Source organism: Ictidomys tridecemlineatus, chromosome 7 (assembly GCF_052094955.1).
Source record: "Ictidomys tridecemlineatus isolate mIctTri1 chromosome 7, mIctTri1.hap1, whole genome shotgun sequence".
NCBI classification, from domain to species: domain Eukaryota; kingdom Metazoa; phylum Chordata; class Mammalia; order Rodentia; family Sciuridae; genus Ictidomys; species Ictidomys tridecemlineatus.
In genome coordinates this window covers 105895317-105916433 of record NC_135483.1, presented here as the reverse complement: position 1 = coordinate 105916433, position 21117 = coordinate 105895317, and the positions used below count along the sequence as shown (strand labels likewise).

General features: G+C 40.8%; 1 pseudogene; it reads right to left on the bottom strand.

Annotated features, from left to right (window-relative positions):
* Positions 1-4596, bottom strand: part of LOC120883739 (non-histone chromosomal protein HMG-14 pseudogene) — a 139687-nt pseudogene extending 135091 nt beyond the window's left edge.
* Positions 4597-21117: the final 16521 nt, after the last annotated feature.

Sequence of the window (21117 nt, the reverse complement as noted above, 5' to 3'; positions counted from 1 at the left end):
GGGAGTTTCTAGGATTTTTAGTCTCAGACTAGGGCTGACTAATCCTGACTAATACAAAGGAAACACATTAATTTTGTGTGTGTGTGTGTGTGTGTGTGTGTGTGTGTGTGTTGGGTTTATATCATACAATCTTGCTGCACTCACTTATGAATTCTAAGAGGTTTTGATAAATTCCTTAGGGAATTTTTTACATAGAATATTATGCAATCTGCACATAGTTTCAGTTTCATCTCTTCCTTTCTGATCTGTAGGACCTTTATTTTCTTTCTTGCTATAGTGCACTGACAAAGAGTTTCAGCCTTATGTTGAACAAGAAGGATAAGAGCAAATATCCTTACCTTGATCCCAACCTTAGTAGGATCAATGTGTTAAGTATGGTGTTAACTGTTGGCTTTTTGGGTTTTTTATCAAATTAAGGAAAATCCACTCTATTCCTACTTTCTTCTTCTATATAAATTGAAGTTTCATCATTAGAGTAACTTGGATTTTGCCAACTGTATTTTATGCATCAGTTGTTATGATCCTTGACTTTTTTAAAAATTTTCCCTGTTAATATGATGGATTTCATTCCACATATTGGGTTTGCTTAATGGATTGACCCTTTTATCATTATACAATGTTCCTCACTGTCTCTGGTAATTCTTTTTACTCTAAATTTAACTTTAATTGATATTAATATAGCCATTCATGTTTTCCTTTGATAAATATTTGCATGCAGTATCTTTTGGTTTCAACTAACGTATCTCATTAAATTTTAAGTCAGTTTCAGGTAGACAACATGTATTGAGGTCATTTTTTATGCCACTAATGTTTATCTCTTAATCAGTATATTTAGATCATTTTACATTTACATTTCATTTAATTTCATTCTAAAGTTTAAGTCTGGCATTTTAATTTTTGTTTTCTGTTTCTTTTTGCCTTATTCATCTATTTCCTTTGTCATTCTTTCTTATGAATTACTTGTACTTTCTTTGGGATTCCATCTAATGTTTTGAACTTGTTTATTTGGAGAGATATTTAACTATTCTTTAGGTATTAAACAGTATACACATAATTGTCACTGTCTGCTAGTGTCGGTATTTTACCAGTTCTAATGAAGTGTAGAAACTTACCTGCACTTAAATTCCTTTAACTTACTACGTTTATAACATAATTATTGTAAGTATTTACTTTACATTGAGAATTATACCTAGACAGCATTATGATTTTTTCTTCAACCATCAGACATAATTGAGAAACTGAAAAGTGAAGAAAATTCTATTGTGTTTACTCATATTTTTACTGTTATTTTATTTTCTCCCTAATGTTCTAAATTCCTTCTCATATCATTTTGTCTCTATTTAGATAATTTCATTCATCCATTCTTTCAGGGTAACTTTGCTAGTGGTAAAATATTTTCTTGGTTTTCCTTCATCCATTGTTCCCTCATTCCCAAGATCAATGTCACTAGATGCAAAATGTTGAATTTGGCCATTTCTTCTGTCTTCCATGGTTTCTGATGAGAAATCTACTGGCATTCTAATTGTTCTACCCTTAAAAATAAGCACAATTTCTATCATATCTTTCTACTTAAAAGATTTTTTTCTTCATCTTTAGTTTTCAGGAGTTTTATTAGAACGTATCTTGGCATAAATTTCTTTGGGCTTCTACTTTTGTGGATTTTTCAACTTCTTGAATCTCTGGGAATTTTTCAACTATTGCTTCTTGACTACTTTTTCAGCCTTGTTAATTTTCTCCTTTTTTTTTTTTTTCCTGGAACTCCGATGACACGAGTCTAACATGTCCCCAACCTCTATTTATTTTCTTTTTTAGTTTATTTTTCTCTGTTTTTCCAGTTGGGCAATTTCTATTCTTCTATCTTTCTCTGTAGATTCTAATCTATTTAGCCTCGTTGAGGTTTTGCTAATTTTAGTTATTGTATTTCTAAAGTTTCCATTTGGTTCTTTATGTCTACTCTTTCTTGGTTGAGACTTTCTTCATTTGTTTCTAACATGTTTGTGATTGCTTGTCAAAGCATTTTATGATAGCTGCTTTAAACATCATTGCCCTATAGTTCCAACATCTTTGTCACCTCCCTGTTGGCACCTGTTAATTGTCTTCTCTCATTCAAATGGGGATGTTTCTGATTCTTAGTTTGGAGGCTGATTCTTAGTGTATCCTGGATGCTTGAGATTCTGGAAGTTGGTAAATTCTCTGTTTCAGCAGTCCTCCTCTGGCATCAGAATGGTACCTCACTGTCTCCACCAGAAATCAAAGTCAGACACCCACTGCCTCACTTCCTTCTGTGACAGCCCAGGGACGGGGGCGGGGGGAGAGGGGAGGGGAGCAGGACAGGGGCATCTCATAACTATTGCTGAGTCTCCCTACGTGGTGTGTTCTGGGAGGTAGGCAGTGCAGCCTTTTCTGCTGTATTTCAAAGAGTAGAAGGTGATTCTCTAAACATATCCTGTTATTCTGAGCTGTTTTCTTTCTGGTCTTTCATCTATAAAAAAAAAAAAAAAAAGGTTTTTCTTGGGGCTTTTCTTGGTTGTGTCCATTGGCATTTCTGAATTACCAGCTTCTCCAACACCCAGTTCAGGATATGAGGGGGAAAAAATCCCAGAGAACTCACTACCATGTCACTCCTCAGCATCCTTAACCAGTCTTGCCTCCTTCTCTCCACCTTGCAGAGCCTTTCTTCTGTTTATTTTATAAAATATCCAGTATCTTTCATTGTAGTTAGCAAGGAGAATAGGGAAAATGCATCTATTATCCCAAACCCAGAAATGTCACAGCTTTTATTTTGAAAGGAGCTCTTGTGGTTTCTTTATAAAATGTGCACCCCCACACACAAAAGTTCCTTGTGTGAGAAGAAGTGAAATGATTGATGGATTATGAGACCTGGAACTTAATCAGTGCATCCTAGTTTGAATGGACTGAGTGGTAACTATAAGCAGGTGGGGCATGGCTGAAGGAGATGGATTGCTGGGGCATGGCTGAAGGAGGTGGATCACGGAGGGTGTTTCCTCCACCATGCCCTTCTCCCTCATCTCAGATCCAGATCAATGGAGCTGGCCAACCATGTAATGAACCTCTAAAACCATGAGCCAAAATAACCTTTTTCTCCACCAAGTTGTTCTTCTTGGGTATTTTGGTCACAGCAACAAAGAACTGACCATCACTGGTGACTCTTGTGGATCCTGGAGTCCTAGCTGAGTGGCTTCCTGGGCATGAGATGCCTCCATCAACTGCCCATTGACCACACAAATGCGGGGGGACTTGGCTGCCTCCTTGTCAGCCCCTCTCACACACCATTAATTCATTAAGGTCTAAGTCAATGTCTTTTTCATCTTAGGGTCCACAGGGCCCCAGGACAAATTAACAGAACTGGCTCAACAGCTTCTTGGCTCAACAGATTTCTTTATCAAAACCATGACCCCACTGGGCAGGGTGTTGCACGCCTGTAATCCCAACAGCTCGGGAGGTTGAGGCAGGAAGATTGTAAGTTCAAAGCCCACCTCAGCAACTTAGCAAGGCCCTAAGCAACTCAGCAAGTACCCGTCCCAAAATAAAATATAAAAGGACTGAGGATGTGGCTCAATGGTTAAGTGCCCCTGAGTTCAATCCCTGGTACCAAAAATAGAAATGACCCCCATCCACCTAAGACTCACTGGGTGTAGCTGACTCTGGAGAGAACTTATACCCAAAGCAGCAGCAAGTGAGACTCAGCTCAAAGATTTATTCTCAGTGTGAACTCCTAAGCCAATTTGGAGAGGTTCTTACTCTCCAATTTTGCTTTTTAACCGGCATTCCAAAGAGATCTGAGAGGTTAGCTGAGCATAAGGGAAAATTGCATTTGACAGACGAGATGTGAGATTCACTGAGTGCTAGTGAGTATCCCCCAGAGCCCACTGCAGTGCCCAGATGTGGCAAAGGTGCCCAGGGAACAGTTGCTGACTGAATGAACAAGCCGCGTCCTGTTTGCACTGTGACATAAGTCTGAAAGTTTTGCACTGTCATAGCAAATTATACCCACCAAAGTCAGAGCGCGGAACAATGAAGTCACTTGGCCAAAGTCACTCAGATCGGACCCTGACGTACATCCAATTTCACTTTCTAATTCCACATCTCAGCAGAACTTATCTCCTTGCCACCCCACACCTCATCATCAAAAGTGGTTTCGAATTATTTCAAGAAAGAGATGCTGACATATTGAGGGGACAGGGGCAAATAAGGAAAGTGCAAAGCCACTTCGGTGACGTAGAAACAGGGTGGAAATGTGAAGAAACAGCCTACCATAGTGTAAAAACCATTATTGTTATTTTAACTCTAACGGTGATTATTGCTAAGAGCAATATATTCATGCATACCTGAGGTCCAGAGAAGGAAGAGCAGGAGAAGGAGGAAGAAAAAGAGCCACTCTCAGGATTATTATTCTGCAGCAGCCCAAATCAGACATATAGGAGCAAACACACACTCCCTGGATGATGGCAAGACAAAGTCATTAAGGGTGGCCCTTCACTCCGGATGAACAGTAGTCCCTCCGAGAGTGCTCATGAAGAAGTACCACGTCAGGACGCACCTGGACCAGCTGCGTCCAAGGCTCTCCACATCCATCAGGCTCCTGGGAAACAGTGATTGCCAGCTGAGGCCCATGACCCTGACCTAGGAAGGGAGACGACAGGCCAGGAGAAAGGAAGGCAGCACTCGGACTTCAGGGATGCCGATCTGGTCTCTGACCTCCCTATCCACCTGACCCACTGGTCTCCTTTCCTGTTCCACAGGCCAGACGCTTGTGTGCGAGGGAAGAAGGTGACTTATGGGGGACAGATAAAGTCAGGGCCCGCTCCCCAGGAAAGACCCTGGGAAGCAAAAGATGGCCCGGCCCTCTTGTGTGTTCAGCCCTAAGTCCTCAGGCAAAGCAGAGTGGGGTTCAGTTCACAGGCAACTCCCACAAGCCAGAGCAGATGCCCCTGTCCCTCAACCGGCTGGTACTCTTCCAGCAGCCTCCCCGAGAAAAGGAGAAGTGGGAGCTGTTTCACTGTCCTCAGGTTTGTGACAGCAGAGACATCCTTTACCCCGCACAGGAATGAACCACCAGAAGGCCTGAGAGGCCCTGGCAATGGCTGGACAGAAGGGGCCAATGTGGACCAGAGCAGTCCAAGAGGGCTCCCCAAGACAGGGGCCCCTCAGCTGTGAGGAAGAGGACAGCATGCAGGAGCAGAGGGGGACCTGGGCAGAGGACAGAGGGAGCTCCGGGCACCCCTCACTGCCCGCTGTCCTTCGGTTGCAGTTGGGCTGGATCTCTGGGCCAGGGCGGGGGGTGGTCTGGTCTTTCCATGTGGGTGGACGAGAAGAGAGCAGCCTCACCCCTTCTTGCTGCTCTCTGAGAGTGTGGGTGGGAGAGCGCCGCTCCTCCATGACCACTGCCCCAGATGCCATGCGCCCTGAGCCTCCTGGTCAGCACAGCTCTGGCCTCCACCTTCCTCCAGCCCTGCCCTTAGGAAGCACAAGAGGCTCTGGATGGGGAAGAACTCACCCCTTGTCAGAGATGAATGGCCTGCCTACTCACAGCAGAGATCCAGATTTTGCTACTAAAAAAAGACAAATCGTGCTTTGAGAGCCCATAATTGGTCTGGTTGTTTGATGTTTTAGACAAAAAAAAAAAAAGTAAATAATTAATCATATTATTACTATGGTTGCTTTTAAGTAAAATTCTTTAACTTAACCTCTCAGATCCCTGCCTGACCCAGGACTCCTGGGTAGCAAAGCAAGAGAAGACAGAAGACAGAACCGTCTTTCCCATTGCTTGGATCCCATGTGACAGATGAAGGGACCTATTTCCTCAGTGGGCACAGGGTGGAGACTAGTTCTGAAGACAAGTCTAATATCCTTTCCTAAAGCCCACTGACATCTTGAACTGGGAGGCCTCACACCTGCTCGCAGCTGCCTTCTGGAACAGGCACTGCCTTCTAAAATAAAAACATTTTTTTTTAAGAAGTATACATGTGTCAAGATAGATATAATGTCACAGCCTTTGGAACAGTGTTTTTATCCGTTAGCCAGTAAGAAGTGACAGAAGTCCCAGAGATAAGCAACCTTCTTCTATTTAACAATAATAGCAAAAACAACCAAAGCTCCCTAAGAGAAAGTGTTTTGCCATTTCTTACTTCCTATTCTTCCTTCCTAGAACAAAGGAGCAAGATCTGGAGGAACAGCAGCCATCTTGTGATCATGAGACAACAAGCACAAGATCAGAGGTCACCTGCAGAGGACAAAGAGCAAATGGGAAGAGAGAGCCTGCCTCCCTAGTGACATGGCTGAGTGCTCCTCCCAGCCAAGAGTCACAGCTGTCACACTGCTTGCTTGTTACCTGAGATAAGCCCTTTACCAGGCCCACTCCTCTCATGGGCTTTCCTGATATCTAATGCCGTCCTTGACTCCTGCTTCATTGGAGTTTGTAAGGGCCCCTTTCTTCCCTGGTGTTCTTTCCTTCCAGAATCCTGGCTGTTCTTCATTGTCCTCCAGTCTCTTCTCTCCCTGACTTTCTCTTATAATTCTTCCAGGATCATGAGTTTTCTTGCTTGTGTGCCTTCGAATATTTGAATATACCCTTCTCTCTGTAACCCCGGCTGAGCTCAGAGTTCTCTGCTGAACGTCGCTTCCTGAGAGACTGGCAACTCCTGGGACATGAGGACCAGGTCTTTGTGTCCCTGATATGTCCCAGCATCCAGTATGATTCCTGGCACACAGTAGGTGCTCGAAAAAGTACTGCTGAGTAAATCAACAACCATACCATTAAAACATCATGAAATGCTACCAAAAAAAAGAAAATCGTGCTATGAGAGCCCATGATACAAAGAGACTTTCACTAAGGGAGTCTAAGATATTCAGACTAATGTCAGGATAGGTGAGTGCCAATCAGGCAGGAAGACTTCAGGCTGAGAGAGCAAAGCAGCACACCCAAGACCCTGCCTGAGGAACAGTGGAGTGGAGGGAGGTGTGGATAAGGGAGATAGGCCAGGCCAGGTCACAAGGGGCTTGGGACTGGACCAACTGCCTCTACATTATGAAAACAATAAAGAGAAGCTGACCATGTGTGAACCTGGTGTGAGAACACAGGTTCCAGTTTTCAAAGCCCCCTAGGCTCTCAGTGCTGAAATGCTGGAGGCCAGGGCATGGATGGATGCATCCACCACAAAAGTCCAAAGCAGAGCATGTGGATGCTCACCTGCACACCTGCAAAAGAGCATAGACGCTTCCCTCTGTGCCGGCTCTGTTCCAAGAGCTGTACACACATTAAGCCATCAAACCCTTAATAAAGGTAGGAAAACAGGCAGGGTTGACTGAGAACCAGTCTAGGTCACATGGCTGATCATGGTGGCCTTCTTTGCAGTGCAGCCTCTGCAACCAGGTTAGGGAGGGCAGCGTGGGAGAAAGAGGAGGCACCAGGCCAGCCCCTGCACAGGGACTGGCAGAGAGAGATGGGTGGGCCGGGGCTGAGGCAGGGCCAGGAAGGACTATCAACAAAATCAAATGCAAATGAGGAGTGATGCTAAGATTTTCTAAATCTGGGTAGCACATTGGCTCATGTTTTCTCAGCTTGAAAGTGTGTACATGTGTGTGGGGGCGTGCGTGGACCCACATGCCTGGAGGTCATCAGGGGTTTTTGGTGACAGCTGTTTCCGTGCCGTGATGGGGCCAGATATGAGATCAGAGTGGGCCGAGGAATGTGTGAGATTTGAGAGCTCGGAGACAGAAAGTCTAGACTGTGCTTTGGAGAAATTCAGCTATAAAAGGAAGGAGAGGAAAAAAAAAAAAGTCGGTAGCTAGTGATACACACAGAATGGAGAGTAGGACTCTCTTATTTTAAGAAATCAGATGTAACCGAAGTGTCCTGCAGGTTTCCCCTAAATCCTCTTCCCCTTCTTCTTGCTGCAAAGCTGACTGCAGCCAGGAGATTTCTGTCATCATTATGTACGCTCTGATATATCTACTACGTATTTATTTGCCCTCAAGTACCATTTTGTTGGCTTCTCCTCTTTAGGTAAATGGTAAGATACTGCCCATATCTTCCTGGAACGTGCTACTTTTCTGTACTTAGGACTTATAAAATGTATCAAAGTTGATCAATGTGAATCTTCTGGGACTGCTCTATAGCATTTGATTGTGTGAATATCCCCTACTTAGTGGTCTACCGCTGATACACTGGGTCCTGCTCAGAAAATACCTCCAGGCCTGCCCTTCAATGCCTTTTACTTGTGTTGCTCCAAACCAGAGACCTGGGGTGGAATGATGGGTCATGGGCCTCTTGGCCTTCATGGGAATAGCTAGGTATCCTGCTAATGTACATGTCCCCCCACTAGTGGTGGAGAGTCAGACTGCTCAATCACCAACTGAACAGCTTCTACTGGAAGAAATTAAACATAGAGGACTCAGCAGCACCTAATGGGGTGAGAAATGGAGAGACAGAGATCAGAGAACAGACTCCAGGGGGCATATGTGCACCTCTCTAGACTGAACAGTCTATGGGGCTCTGCAAGGATCCAGTTGGAACATTTCCTCTTCCCATCTAGCAAGAGGAGCTGATCTCAGACTTGCTCCGTATGGCTGGCAGCTTCCCTGGCCACTCTTGCTCCTACTCCCCTGAGGACATTTACACATTGTATAATCACCAGGATATTATTGATTCCTTTAACTTATACAACTCTGAGCTTCTTGAAGCACCGACTATGTTACTCATCTCCTCAACCATCAGAACTTTGCAAAAGCCTGGTACATCACTGGTGTTCAATAATTACTTGGATTGCTTTAAAGTAGTTTGGAGGTTCCCACCTGCACATAGCTCTTAAATGAACTGACAAAAGGATTCTGTGGTTTTAGGCACAATTTAAAGAGACCAAATCAAGGGAGAGTCAGGAAGAACTGACTTCATCCAGGAGCATTGACATGTCAAAGCAAGAAGTATCATTTCATCTTCTTTAGCCTCCCCTGCCCTGCACTCTCTGTCCCCCACCCACCTGAGAACCCCTACCCCTTTCCCAGGTTGTAAAATAAATTAATATTCTTTAAAATAAATTAATATTCTTTAAAATAAATTAATTAATATTCTGTTTATTATACAATGAATTTCAAGTCTCTTCCCCTGTGTAGAAAATTCTCACATTAATTTCTACTGTTTCTGATTTAGTTCTATCTTGCACATATACAAGGAATGGTCCTCATACCAAAAAGTGGGGGTGGGTGGGAAGTGAGAGAGATTCCAAGTCAGGCCTGCATGAAATAAGTTCAGCTGTCTAAGCCGCAGAAGTGAGTATTGGAAGAGTCACATTCACAGAAGTCTGAGAAAATCCAAACTGAAATAGGAGGCTAATGACATAATATTGATGGGTGAGGTAAAGAAAGCAGAATCCTCCAATTCCTGCTTTCCTTTTGTCTTCCCATTCAAGGAAAATCATATTCAGGAGTTAACAAGTGAAAGGAAAGTCTAAAATGAGCCAGGAGACAGGGGAGAGTTGTGAACTATTCGGAGGCACCAGGTTGGAGTGGGTAACTCCACAAGAGCCTGGGGGAGGTGTCTAGTGAGGGGCGCCTGGCTCCATCCTTTTCCCTCTGTAGCTTCTGAACCATCTATGACCTCTATGGAATCATGCTTTGAAGAAACACATGGGGATGAAGTAGGATACGAGTTGGAACTAGAAAAGTTTGTGATATGTGAAGCCTCAGGGAACAGGGTGGCCTTTGTAGATAAGAAGGAATAGTTAGAAGACTCAAATTTGGAACCTTGGAGGATAAATGAACTTAAAAGGACTGAAAGTCAGGTGCACTGGTCCAGAGAACCATCAAGACAAGTTGGAGAAAGTCCCTTTGGGCAAAATCTTTCTACTACCGTGGGACTGCAGGAGCCAAATTCTGAGAAAACCCAGGCAGTACCAGGAGAAGTTAATTTTGATAGAAACCCACAGGTAGCATTACTGAGCAGCACAAGGTGAATTAAATGGCAGGAGTGTAAACCAGAAGCATCCTCTGGGCTCAGAGCTGGTCAGCTTGCAAAGAGCTGGGCGGTGACAGGCTTCCTCAGACAGCGAGACCTTAAGGTGGGCACATAGTAAGTGACTGAGGGAATCCTGAGCCTCCCCTCCAGGCCCCTCTGCATCTGACCTTTGCTAAAGGAAGGATGTGTCAGCCAAAATGATCATCAGATGGAAAAAAGTTGAGGAAGAAAGCATGTGGGAGAAAGAATCAGGACCCTAAAATGATTGCCATGTGCCAGAGAAATAGGCTAGATCCAGAAATAGGCTAATCCTCAGAAGAATACTCCCTAAGGATAAAGATCACCTGTGGTCCTTGGGGCTGAACACCAAATGCATCATAAAAGATGAGGAAGATGGAGTTTAACAGCATCATGTTTGATGCAAACAAGTCTTAGTCAAGAAATCAGCCAAAATATTGACTCTTGAAAGTTTTGCACCCACCTGGACGACAGCCTTCAATGTCAGTATCTGGCATGGTAAAGGGGGGTCTGGTAAATTAGGTGCTGCTCAGTCCTCGGTTCGTGGGGTCCCATGGCAGGGGGAGGGTTCAGTTCATGGAGTCCCACCTGTGAAGGGAATTGAGCCCAGGAGATGTGATAGTTTGTGACTGTGGGCCTGGATATCCTGCCCCATGAAAACAGATCACATCAAAACAAACAAATCAAAAAAAATGGGTTTCACATGGTAACAAGAAGACTCTGAATACAGGACCAGTGTAACTCCACGTCATGTCCAACTACAAGAAGGGGAAGTTACACTCCATGTATGTATGATATGTCAAAATATGTTCTACTGTCTTGAATAACTGAAATAGGAATAAAAAATAATTAAAAAAAAAAGACTTTGAGGGGATATGAGAGTTACCCTCACATCAATGAAGCTGCTGTGGAATCAGGACTCTGATGAGCTAGTCCAATTCTAAGAACTAACATGAGGATCAAAAAGTAGGAGCCAGAGAAGACAGATTTTGCTCCACAAAGGGAAATCCCTAGGATCACTCACAGCCACTTGAAAGGGTAATCATATGGGGATGAGCCAGGGCAGCTGTCTCATCTCCAACTCCAATAACTCTCTGCAGTTTTCTGAAAAATTATCTCCAAATATATGTGACCAATGTTCATTCCCTAATGACGACAGACAAATGAGGTCACACTGTTTGTACTGATGGGTTGACACACATGTCAATTAAAATATATTCCGTATGTGAAACATCCTTAATCCACTTTATTGGGTGTCAGAGAGCAGAGGAGAATTAAAATGTGCTCTTTTGTGGAAGTACTGTGGCTACACATATTTTTTTTTAATCCTACAAAACAACCCTATGAAGTGTTTCTACTTGCCTTCAATAGATCAGAAAAACAGGTCTCAGAGAGGTTCCATAGTCCACATGAGATTCAGTAGGCCACAACTGAGAGGTCAAAGAATTAAAAACAAGCTTACATAGGAGTTATATCTTTTGATTAGGATTAAAGAACAGGAAAAAGCATTGCTCTCACCTACAATAAAAAATAACTTCTGCATTATTTGAAAAATTGCAACTTTAATAAACCAGAGAGCTGAGGTTTCAGGATAAATTAAAAACAGGCACTCCCAAGGACAGATGAGGTACAAATGTTCCCTTGTAGCTGATAATGGACACTAGGAGAAAGATCAAAAATTCATTCAATATTTTTAAGGAATGGCTAACGGTTGATTATGTACTAATGTATGTTTTGAAATCTCGGCCTCAAAACAAGAAAACACTAGAATAATTTGAAACTCATACTGCACAGAGAGTGACCACAGTAAACCCAAATAAAAACTCGACTTGTGAGTGGATTAACTCAAATCTTCACACTAAAACCTTTCCCAAACAAAAAAGGGTAGAGGAAATGTACTTCCAGACACTAACTACATCAGTCTCCACTGTCTTTTGAAAGATGTAGGGCTTTCAAACAAAAGAGGACAAGACATATGAAGAAACAAGAAGGAAATACTATCAACGAGGCCAGATTTCAACATGACACATATGTTGAAGCTGTCGGATGGGATATTTAAGATAACTATAAACAATATGTTACAAATTCAAGAGGAAAAGGTGGACAGTACTAATAATCCAATGGAAGAAATTCCACAGACATGCAAACTAAAAGAAAGAATCAAATAGGAATGATAAAAATAAAACAATATGAATAACAAAGTTGAAAGTGCTTCAGTGGGTTTGGTAATATAATACAGCTGAGTAGAAAAATCAATAACTTGAAAATAGATCAATATAAATTATGCAAACACAAAAAGGAAAAAGTATAATAGAGAAAAAAGCAGAGTATCCAAGACTCACAGTATCAAGCAGTGTCTGTGTGTATCTGGACACCCAGAAAGAGAAGAGTACACATAGGGCAGAAAAATAGATATCTGAAGAGATAATGGCAAGGTATTTTCCTAAGTTAATAACAGACATTAAGTTACAGATCCAAATTGTCCAAGAACATCAAACAAAATAAAAAATCTAGACCTGTCATACTTAAAATGTTGAAAATCAAACACACACACAAAAAAGGAAATTATGAAAGTAGCCACAGTTTGAAGGAGCACAATAAATACACAGGAAAAAAAAAAGAGAGAGAGAGATAAGGATTACAAAGAGTTTTCATCCAAAAGTATGCAAATCAGAAGACAATAAAGTGGCATATTTTAAGAGCTCAAAGAAAAAATATCACTCCAGAATTCTACGTCTAATAAAATATATTTCGAAAGATTAAAGAGAAATAAAAGCATTTTCATCAAAAAAACATAATTAATTGCCAGCACACTTTTTGCTATAAAAGAAAACGTGAAGGGATGTTTTTCAGGAAGAAGTAAGTACAGAGGCCCAGATCTACAAGATGAACTGAGGGTACTGGAATTACAAGGTATGAACTAGCATAGTTTATATTTTTTCTACGTCTCTGCAAGGTTGACTTATGTTTAAACCAGGGGTCAAAATTTTGCTACAAAGGAGCAGATGGTAAGTGGTGTAGGCTTTTTGAACTACATATAGAATCTATCCGACGTTTTCTTTCTTTTGTTGTTATTGTTGTCACAGTTAGCGATGTTTTGCTGTGTATTTTTTAGAAGCTTTTACAACCATAAAAATTATTTTTGGTTTGAAGAATGTATAAAAACAGACTTCAGGGACTTCTGCTTCTGGGAAGATGGAATAGAGGAACTTTTCCCAATTCCTCATGCTGAGTATATCTAAAATCCCTGGACATTACATACAAAACAAACAGAAGAATCAAAAGAATGAAGACAAGCTAGCGACCTCAATACCCAAGGAAGGACACAGTGGTACATTCCTTGGGTTTTCTTTTTGCCTCCTATATCCTAGACTTGTGGGAGAAAAGTCTGGCAGCCAGAAATGAAAAAAAAATAAAATTAATAATCCACAATATTTCGAAAGCTCTAACAAATTCCAGCCAAAGGACTGGAAAAAGAATTTGCCCAGCAACACAGAAAAGTCAATAACTGCTCAATTCCAGCCAAACACTACAGAAAAAGAAAACTGTCCCCACCCCAGTGACACTAGCAAGGCCCAGTGGAATCTAGACTTCTACCCAAGCTGTAACAGAACAGCCTCACCCTGTCAGAGCAGGCTCAGGGGAGGCTGCACCTGAAGCTAGGCCCCTGGGCCACAGAGACCCCAGCGGTGCCAGTGAGATCCCACAAGGGCCTGGACTTCAGCACCTGTTGAGAAATGTGGCGGCCTTCCCCTCGCCTGCAGTTTTATCAGAGGTGGACTAGCAGAGAATCCTAATGTCGACCACTGCCCAGCAGCAGTGAGCCCAGCCACAGGTTTTCCGTGGAGGTGTAAGGAGAGCAGTGACCAAAGACTCCTGGCCCTTCCAGCCAGGGCCATCCAGCCACAAAGATCTGGTGGAGAACCAAAAAGTAGACCCATCAGTGATGAGGGGCCCCTACCCTAGGACATCCAGGGAAGATACTGGTAACCTGACCTTTCACCCTTTTTTGGTAGCAATAAGTGGGCACCACTTCTCCACCCTGTGTCTCAAGAGACCAACCAAAGAAAAGGCTTGAATTGAAATCCAAAGTCTAACACCCCAAAAGTTTTGATTGAAAATTACTTGTCGTAGCAAGAGCCATTAATATCTCAACTTGGAGGAAAAGAGCTGAGTAACTGACACCAATACTGTTTGAATGGTCTGAAAATGATCTGAACCAGTCATCAGGAAAATGTTTCAGTGAATAATTATAAACATTAAGGGAGACCAACTGAAAAATAGAAAGTGTCAACAGAAAAATAAAGGAGATAAAAGAAAAACAAAAAATTGCCCTAGAAAGACAATTCAGTGGATAGGCTCCACAGCTAATCCAAGAGTTAGAGAAAAAAATCAGTGACAATAGGAATTGTGGTGATAATAATAGAGACAAAACAGCAAAAAAACAAACCAAGCCTTAGACATATGTTATAGTATTCGTGTCACTGGAGTCCTAAAAAAAAAAGAAAGAAAAAAGAAAGTGAGACTGAGAAATTATTTGAAGAAATAATAACTAAAAAATTCTCAAATTTGATAAAAGTCAAGATTCAAGAAGCTGAGAGAACTCCAAAAAATATAAACTCAAATAATCTACTCCAAAATATACATATCCAAATTCCTATACAGAAGAAGAAAAAAATCTTGAAAACAATGAGAGCCAGGGTAGTGTCTCAATAAAATCTACAGAAGAAATAGCTCAACATTTTTTAAGTGCTGAAAGAAAAAAGGAAAAAAAAAACCAGAATTCTATACCCAGAGAAAATATATCTTTCAGGAATTAAGAGGAAATCAAGGCATTCTTAGATCCGAGGGAGGAAATATTTTTGTCACCAATAGTCCAATTTTAAATGAATGTTAAAGTGAATTCTCTAAACAGAATGGAAATGCTAAAAGAAGGCCCCTTGTAAGACTAAGAAGGAAGAAAGAACAAAAGAACATGCAATACATTTTTCTTCCTTTTGCATATTCTAAATTGTGTTTGATAATTGAAGCAAAAATCATAACAGTGTCTTATATGGTTCTAATGTTTGTACAGGAAATATATAAGAAAATTATACTGTAAATTTTGGAAGGTAAAAGAACCTAAAAGGAAGAACTTGCACATACTTTAATCAAACTGGTAAAATTCAGATAATAGCATACTGCGTTAAGAATATATATATATAGAATGCATGCCACTAAAAAGAAACCACTAAAAAAAAATCTCTTCAAAGTTATACACTCAAAAGCACTTTAGATGAATCAAATTGGAATTCCAAAATATATTCAAGTAACTCACAAGGCAAAAGAAAATTTCAAATTGGAGAAATTAAAAATAGAACAAAAAAAATTGAAAAAAATGTTATAGATGTTAAACTCTAACATCTATAATTACATTAAATATACATATTTTTAATTCAACAATTAAAAGACAGTGCAGAGATTGACGAAGGGAATAAAAGAATAATTCAAGTATATGTTATCTGTAAGTCATATACTTCAATGATAATGCTATAGGAAGATTGGTATAAAAAGAACAGAGAAAGACACATCACACAAACGTCAAAGAGAAAGCATGAATGACTGACTGCTTAATCAGATCAAGTAAGTTTCAAAGCAAAGAAAACTACCAGAGACAGAGAGAAGCCATGACTTGATAAAAGAATCAATGCACCAACAAGACCTAGGAACCCTAAATGTGTCAGGATCAAGAAACAGAGTTGCAGAGTATGGGAGGCAAACATGAATAGAACTCAAAAAAGAAATGCATGAATCCTTCACAGCAATTGGAAATTTTAATACCCATCTCGTAACACTTGATGGAACAAGGAGACAGAGGAACAGAACTCAACAAAACATCAATAAAAATATCTCATATAAATTACAGAAATTTCTTCATAACAACAGAACACATGTTCTTTTCAAGCATCCATGAATCAAGCACCAAGAGAGATTATATATTGAATCACAAAACAAACCTCAAAAAAATCTCAAAGATTGGAATCTTACACTGTGGGTTCTCTGATTACAATGAAATCAAAATAACAATAATAAAAAAATAGTAAAAAAAAATGAGAGCAAAAAATGAATGAAATTGAAAGCAGAAAACTAATAGAGAAACAAAAATCTGAAAAGTGCACTAAAATTGGCAAAACTCTAGTAAGAAAAGAGACGATACAAATTACCCATATCAGGAATAAAACAGGAGACTTCAAAAGAGACCATTACAAGCAACTCAATACACATAAATTAGATGAAAATGGTCAATTTCTCAAAAAGTACATACTTTCATAACTCATTCAAACCGATGTAGATAATTTGAGAGGCTTATAACTAGTGAGAAAGTAGAATTCATAATTTAAAACTGTCTCTAAAAATATAATAAATCTTCATGATCAGATAGTTTCACTGAAGAATTCCACTAAACATTTAAAGAACACCAGTTCTATGCAGTGTTTTATGAAAAATGAAGAACAGTGAATACTTCTCAATTGATTCATGAAGTCAGAATTATCTTGAACCTAACCCTCCGCCAAAAAAAAGAAAAAGAAAAAATAAAGGTACAGACTGATATTCCTCATAAATGTAGCCACACAAAAAACAAAATATTAACAAACAGAATTCAGTAATACATAAAAATATAGTGTGACTCAAGTAGTATATATTCCAGGGATGCAAGATTGGTCAATATTAAAATCAGTCAAAATAAACTCTTATAATAATAGACTAAAGAAGAAAAATCACATTATTATATTGAAGCAGAAAAGTCACTTTACAAAATTCAACCCTGATTCATGACAAAAATTTCCAGACATCCCGAAATAAAGAATTCCAACTTGATGAGGAGCATCTACCAAAACTCGATGAAGAGCACCTATAAAAAACAAAAACATACATACAATTACCTGTATTTTTTAATGGTGAAAGACTAAATGTTTTTCCCCTAAGATTTACAACAAGGCAAGTAGAGTCATCTCACACCATTATTCAAGAAGACCAGAAGTTTTAGCTATTGCAATAAGGTAAGAAAAAAAGCATACAGGTCAAAGCAAGAGAGAAAGAAGAAGATAAAATGGTCACTAGATACCGATGACATTATGATCTATGTAAAAAATTAAAAGAGATATACAAATATGAAATTCTAGAATTAACAACTGAGGTTAGCAAGGTGTCAGGGTATAAGATCAAGTTACAAAAATTAATTCTATTGCTCTATTCTAATAATGAATACTTGAATAACAAAATTATAAGTGTAATACTATTTGTAATCATTCAAAACATGAAATACTTAGTTGCAAATCTAACAAAACATGTTTAGGTATCGTGTGCTAAAAAAATACAAGATGCTGATAAAAGAAAGAAAAAATATCTAAATATCATTTTCATATGTTGTATGTCTCAGTACAATTAAAATGTCAATTCTCCCAAAATTTATCTATAAGTATACTGCAATTCCCATCAAACTCCAGCAAGATACTTCCAGATTTTTATAGGCAGATTTATATGAGAATAGAAGAAACAGGAAGAGTTAAACATTTTTCAAAAAGAAGAATAAAGTGAGAATCAATCTATTCAATTTCTAAACTTATTCTATAACCCAGTAAATAGAGGAAGAACAATGGACACATAACAAGGGAATGAATAGAAAACTTAAAATATATCCACAAAAATACATGAAACTGACTTTTTACAAAGGTGAAAAAGCTATCAACCACAGAAATTTTTTCAACAAACAGAGAAAAGAAAAAAAAACTCAATCTAAACCTCAAATTTTACAAAAAAAAAAAAAAAGATAAGTCAGATGGAACAGGGACTTCTGCATATAAAATATAAAATTATAGAAACAAGAAGAAGAGGAGGAGGAGGAAGAGGAAAAGGAGGAGGAGGAGGAGGAGGAGGAGTTGGAGGAGGAAGAGGAGCTGGAGGAGGAGTTGGAGGGGGAGGAGGAGGAGGGGGAGGAGTTGGAGAAGGAGGAATTGGAGGAGGAGTTAGAGGGGGAGGAGTTGGAGGAGAAGTTGGAGGAGGAGGGGGAGGAGTTGGAGGGGAAGGAGGAGGAGAAGGAGGAGTTGGAGGAAGAGGGGGAGGAGAAGGAGAAGGAGGAAGGGGAGGAGTTGGAGGAGGAGTTGGAGGAGGAGGGGAGGAGGAGGGGAGGAGGAGGGAAAGGAGTTGGAGGAGGAGGGGGAGGAGTTGGAGGAGGAGAGGGAGGAGTTGGAGTTGGAGGAGGAGGGGGAGGAGGGAAAAGAGGAGCAGGAGGAGTTGGAAGAGGAGGAGGAGGGGGAGGAGGAAAAAGAGGAGAGGAGGAGTTAGAGGAGGAGGAGGAGGAGTGGGAGAAGGAGGAGGAGGAGGAAAAAGAACCTCAAATGGCAAGTATTTCTGCCTTGACCTCCTTTCTCTGTAGTATACCCTTCAATCATCAGAATCAGAAGGAAATCTTTGAGATCTGGGATTAACAAAGAGTTCTTAGATTTAACACCAGAAAGTATGACCCACAAAAGAAGAAAATTATAATTAAAATTAAAAAATGTTTGCGCTGAGAAATTTTCTGTTAAGGTATGAAAGGAAAAACTGTCCATTTACAATGTGGGCAAGGACCTGGACAGATATTTTACTGAAGAGGATAGAGAGATGCAAATAAGTAGGTGAAAAGATGCTGAGCATCCCTAACCCTTGGGAAAACTCAAACTCAAACCACAATGAGATAGCCCTCCACCTCTATCAGAATGTCCAAAATGAAAAACAGTGAGAACACAGAGACACTAAATCACGCACGCATTGCTGATAGGAATGTAAAATGGGACAGTGACCCTGGCAACAGTCGGACCATTCTTAGTAAACTGAACACACACAACTATTAAATAAACCAGAACTGTATATCTGGGTATTTATCTCAGAGCAATAAAAATTTATGCTTACAGGGAAACTCTCCACAAAGAAGATGGCCATATCTTATCAGCTTTATTTATAACAGTTAAACATTGAAAGAAATCCAGATGTCCTTCCATGGGTGAATAGTTAAATAAACTGTACATCCACAACATAGAGTACTATGTGGCAGTGAAAAGGAACAGGCTATTATTGGCAAGCAACATGGATGTATCTGCAAGGACTTGTGCTACATGAAGATATCCAATTCCAAAACACCACGTACGGTATAATTTCACTTATGAAACGTTATTTAAATGACAAAATTATAGAAATGAGTAACAGATGTGTGGTGTTCATGGTTAAGGATGGAGGAAAGGGCCTCAAATGGGAGGTGTTTCTGCCTTGACCCCTGGTGCCCTCCTTTCTCTGAAGTCTGCCCTTCAATCAGCAGAATCAGAATTTGTCTCCAGCAAAAGGGAATCTTCAAATGTGTGTCTGTAGGAGTACAAAAAAGAGAAGTCAAATTATAGGGTATAAATGTTTTGGTAAATCATTCTCATTGGAAATGATAAGATACAGGGTCTTCTGGAATTACCAGCTACGTGCTGGCACAGAGGTTGGTTTGGGTAGGCCATGTCCACCAGAAAATCTCTAGAATCAGGGTGTTTTTTTTTTTTAAGAGTTTAGATCCTTCCAAGGACCCCTCAGAAGTGAGACCGCAGCCTTACACACCGAGACCGTACCCAGTTTTTTTTTTTTTTTTTTTTTTTTGGACATCAGGGTAGTTGTCTCTCATGCAGGTTTATTTATCCAAAGGAGATTGGGAATGACAGAAAAAAATCAATGGTGTTTCAATTTTATAAATTTAGTTTTTCAACTTGTTGAAATTCTGGGGTCACCTTTGCAGTTGAGCTGCCCTGGAAATCAGAAAAGCCAAATCACACTCCCTGGAGAGAAGAGCCCAGAGGCAGCGGGGATACTCTTAGGATACTCTTACTTAGGATACTAGGATAGTCTGTTCCTGCAACACCCCTACCCCCAGGTCCCTAAACACACACACACACAAGAATTGTTCCTCAACCATCTTCACCCAAGGGCAATCCAGCTTGCTCTTGTTCCTTATCCAAAAGACAGACAGATAAGCTTCCATGCAAGTGATGCTGGCTGCTGTGACCCCCAACTGGTCAGCCTGGTGGGTCATTCCTGTCCATGAACTTTGCTTAGTGAGCAAAAGACCTGTCTCGAGAGAGATTTCTTTGAGCATTTCCCCCTAACAGTGACTCTTCCTGAACTGGGACTCTCCCATTTCTCCCCTCTCTGGGTGTCATGCTAGGTAGTGCCAGCTCTGAATGATGTTGTCCTTATCGCCACCTGCACCAGGACTCGGGCTGTGCTGGGCTCTGTAGAAGATGGCCAGGAGGAAGCAAACCTAGGCCTTGATCTCACAGAGCTGGCAGAACAGAGGCAATTGTACGACCTTGTCTACCTGCAGTAGGACTGATCCTAGTCTACAGGTGTTATGGTTTGGATGTGAGATGTCCCCCAAAAGCTCACGTGTGAAACAAGGAAAGAAGGTTCAGAGGAAAAATGATTGGGTTGAGAGAGACTTAACCCAATCAGTGAATTAATCCACTGGTGGGATTAACTGACTGGTGGCTGGAGGGGTGGGGCATTGGGGGGCGTGGCTGGGGGTATACGTTTGTATGTGGTGAGTGGAGTCTCTCTCTGTTGCCTGATCCTCAAGTGAGCTGCTTCCCTTTGCCACATTCTTCTGTCGTGATGTCCTGCGTCACCTTGAGCCTGAAGGAAGGGAGCCAGCCACTTATGGACGGAGACCTCTGAAACTGTGAGCCTTTAAATAAAACTTTCCTCCTCCACAGTGGCTCTGGTCGGGTCTTTCAGTTGCAGCAGTGAAAAAGTTGACTAACACAACAGGTGCTCCAGGAAACCAGCCTGAGAATCTAGAGCGATCGAGGCAAAGGGATAGGGGAAAGTCAAGGTCAGACAGAATGAGTCTCAGCCACCGTCCCTTAAAAACTGCTGATTCTGAGCTTCTCTTTGCTTCAGTTTTCTCATCTGCAAAATAGGGGCCATTATAGCCAATTTCCTGGATTGTGGTTGAGATTCAACATGACATTTACCATGTCAAAACTGAGTGAGGCAGAAGCTCCACCTCCCTCTTTTTACCCAGGCCCAGCTCCCTTAAAAATCCTGAAATTCTCATAGTATCTTCATTCCTTAAA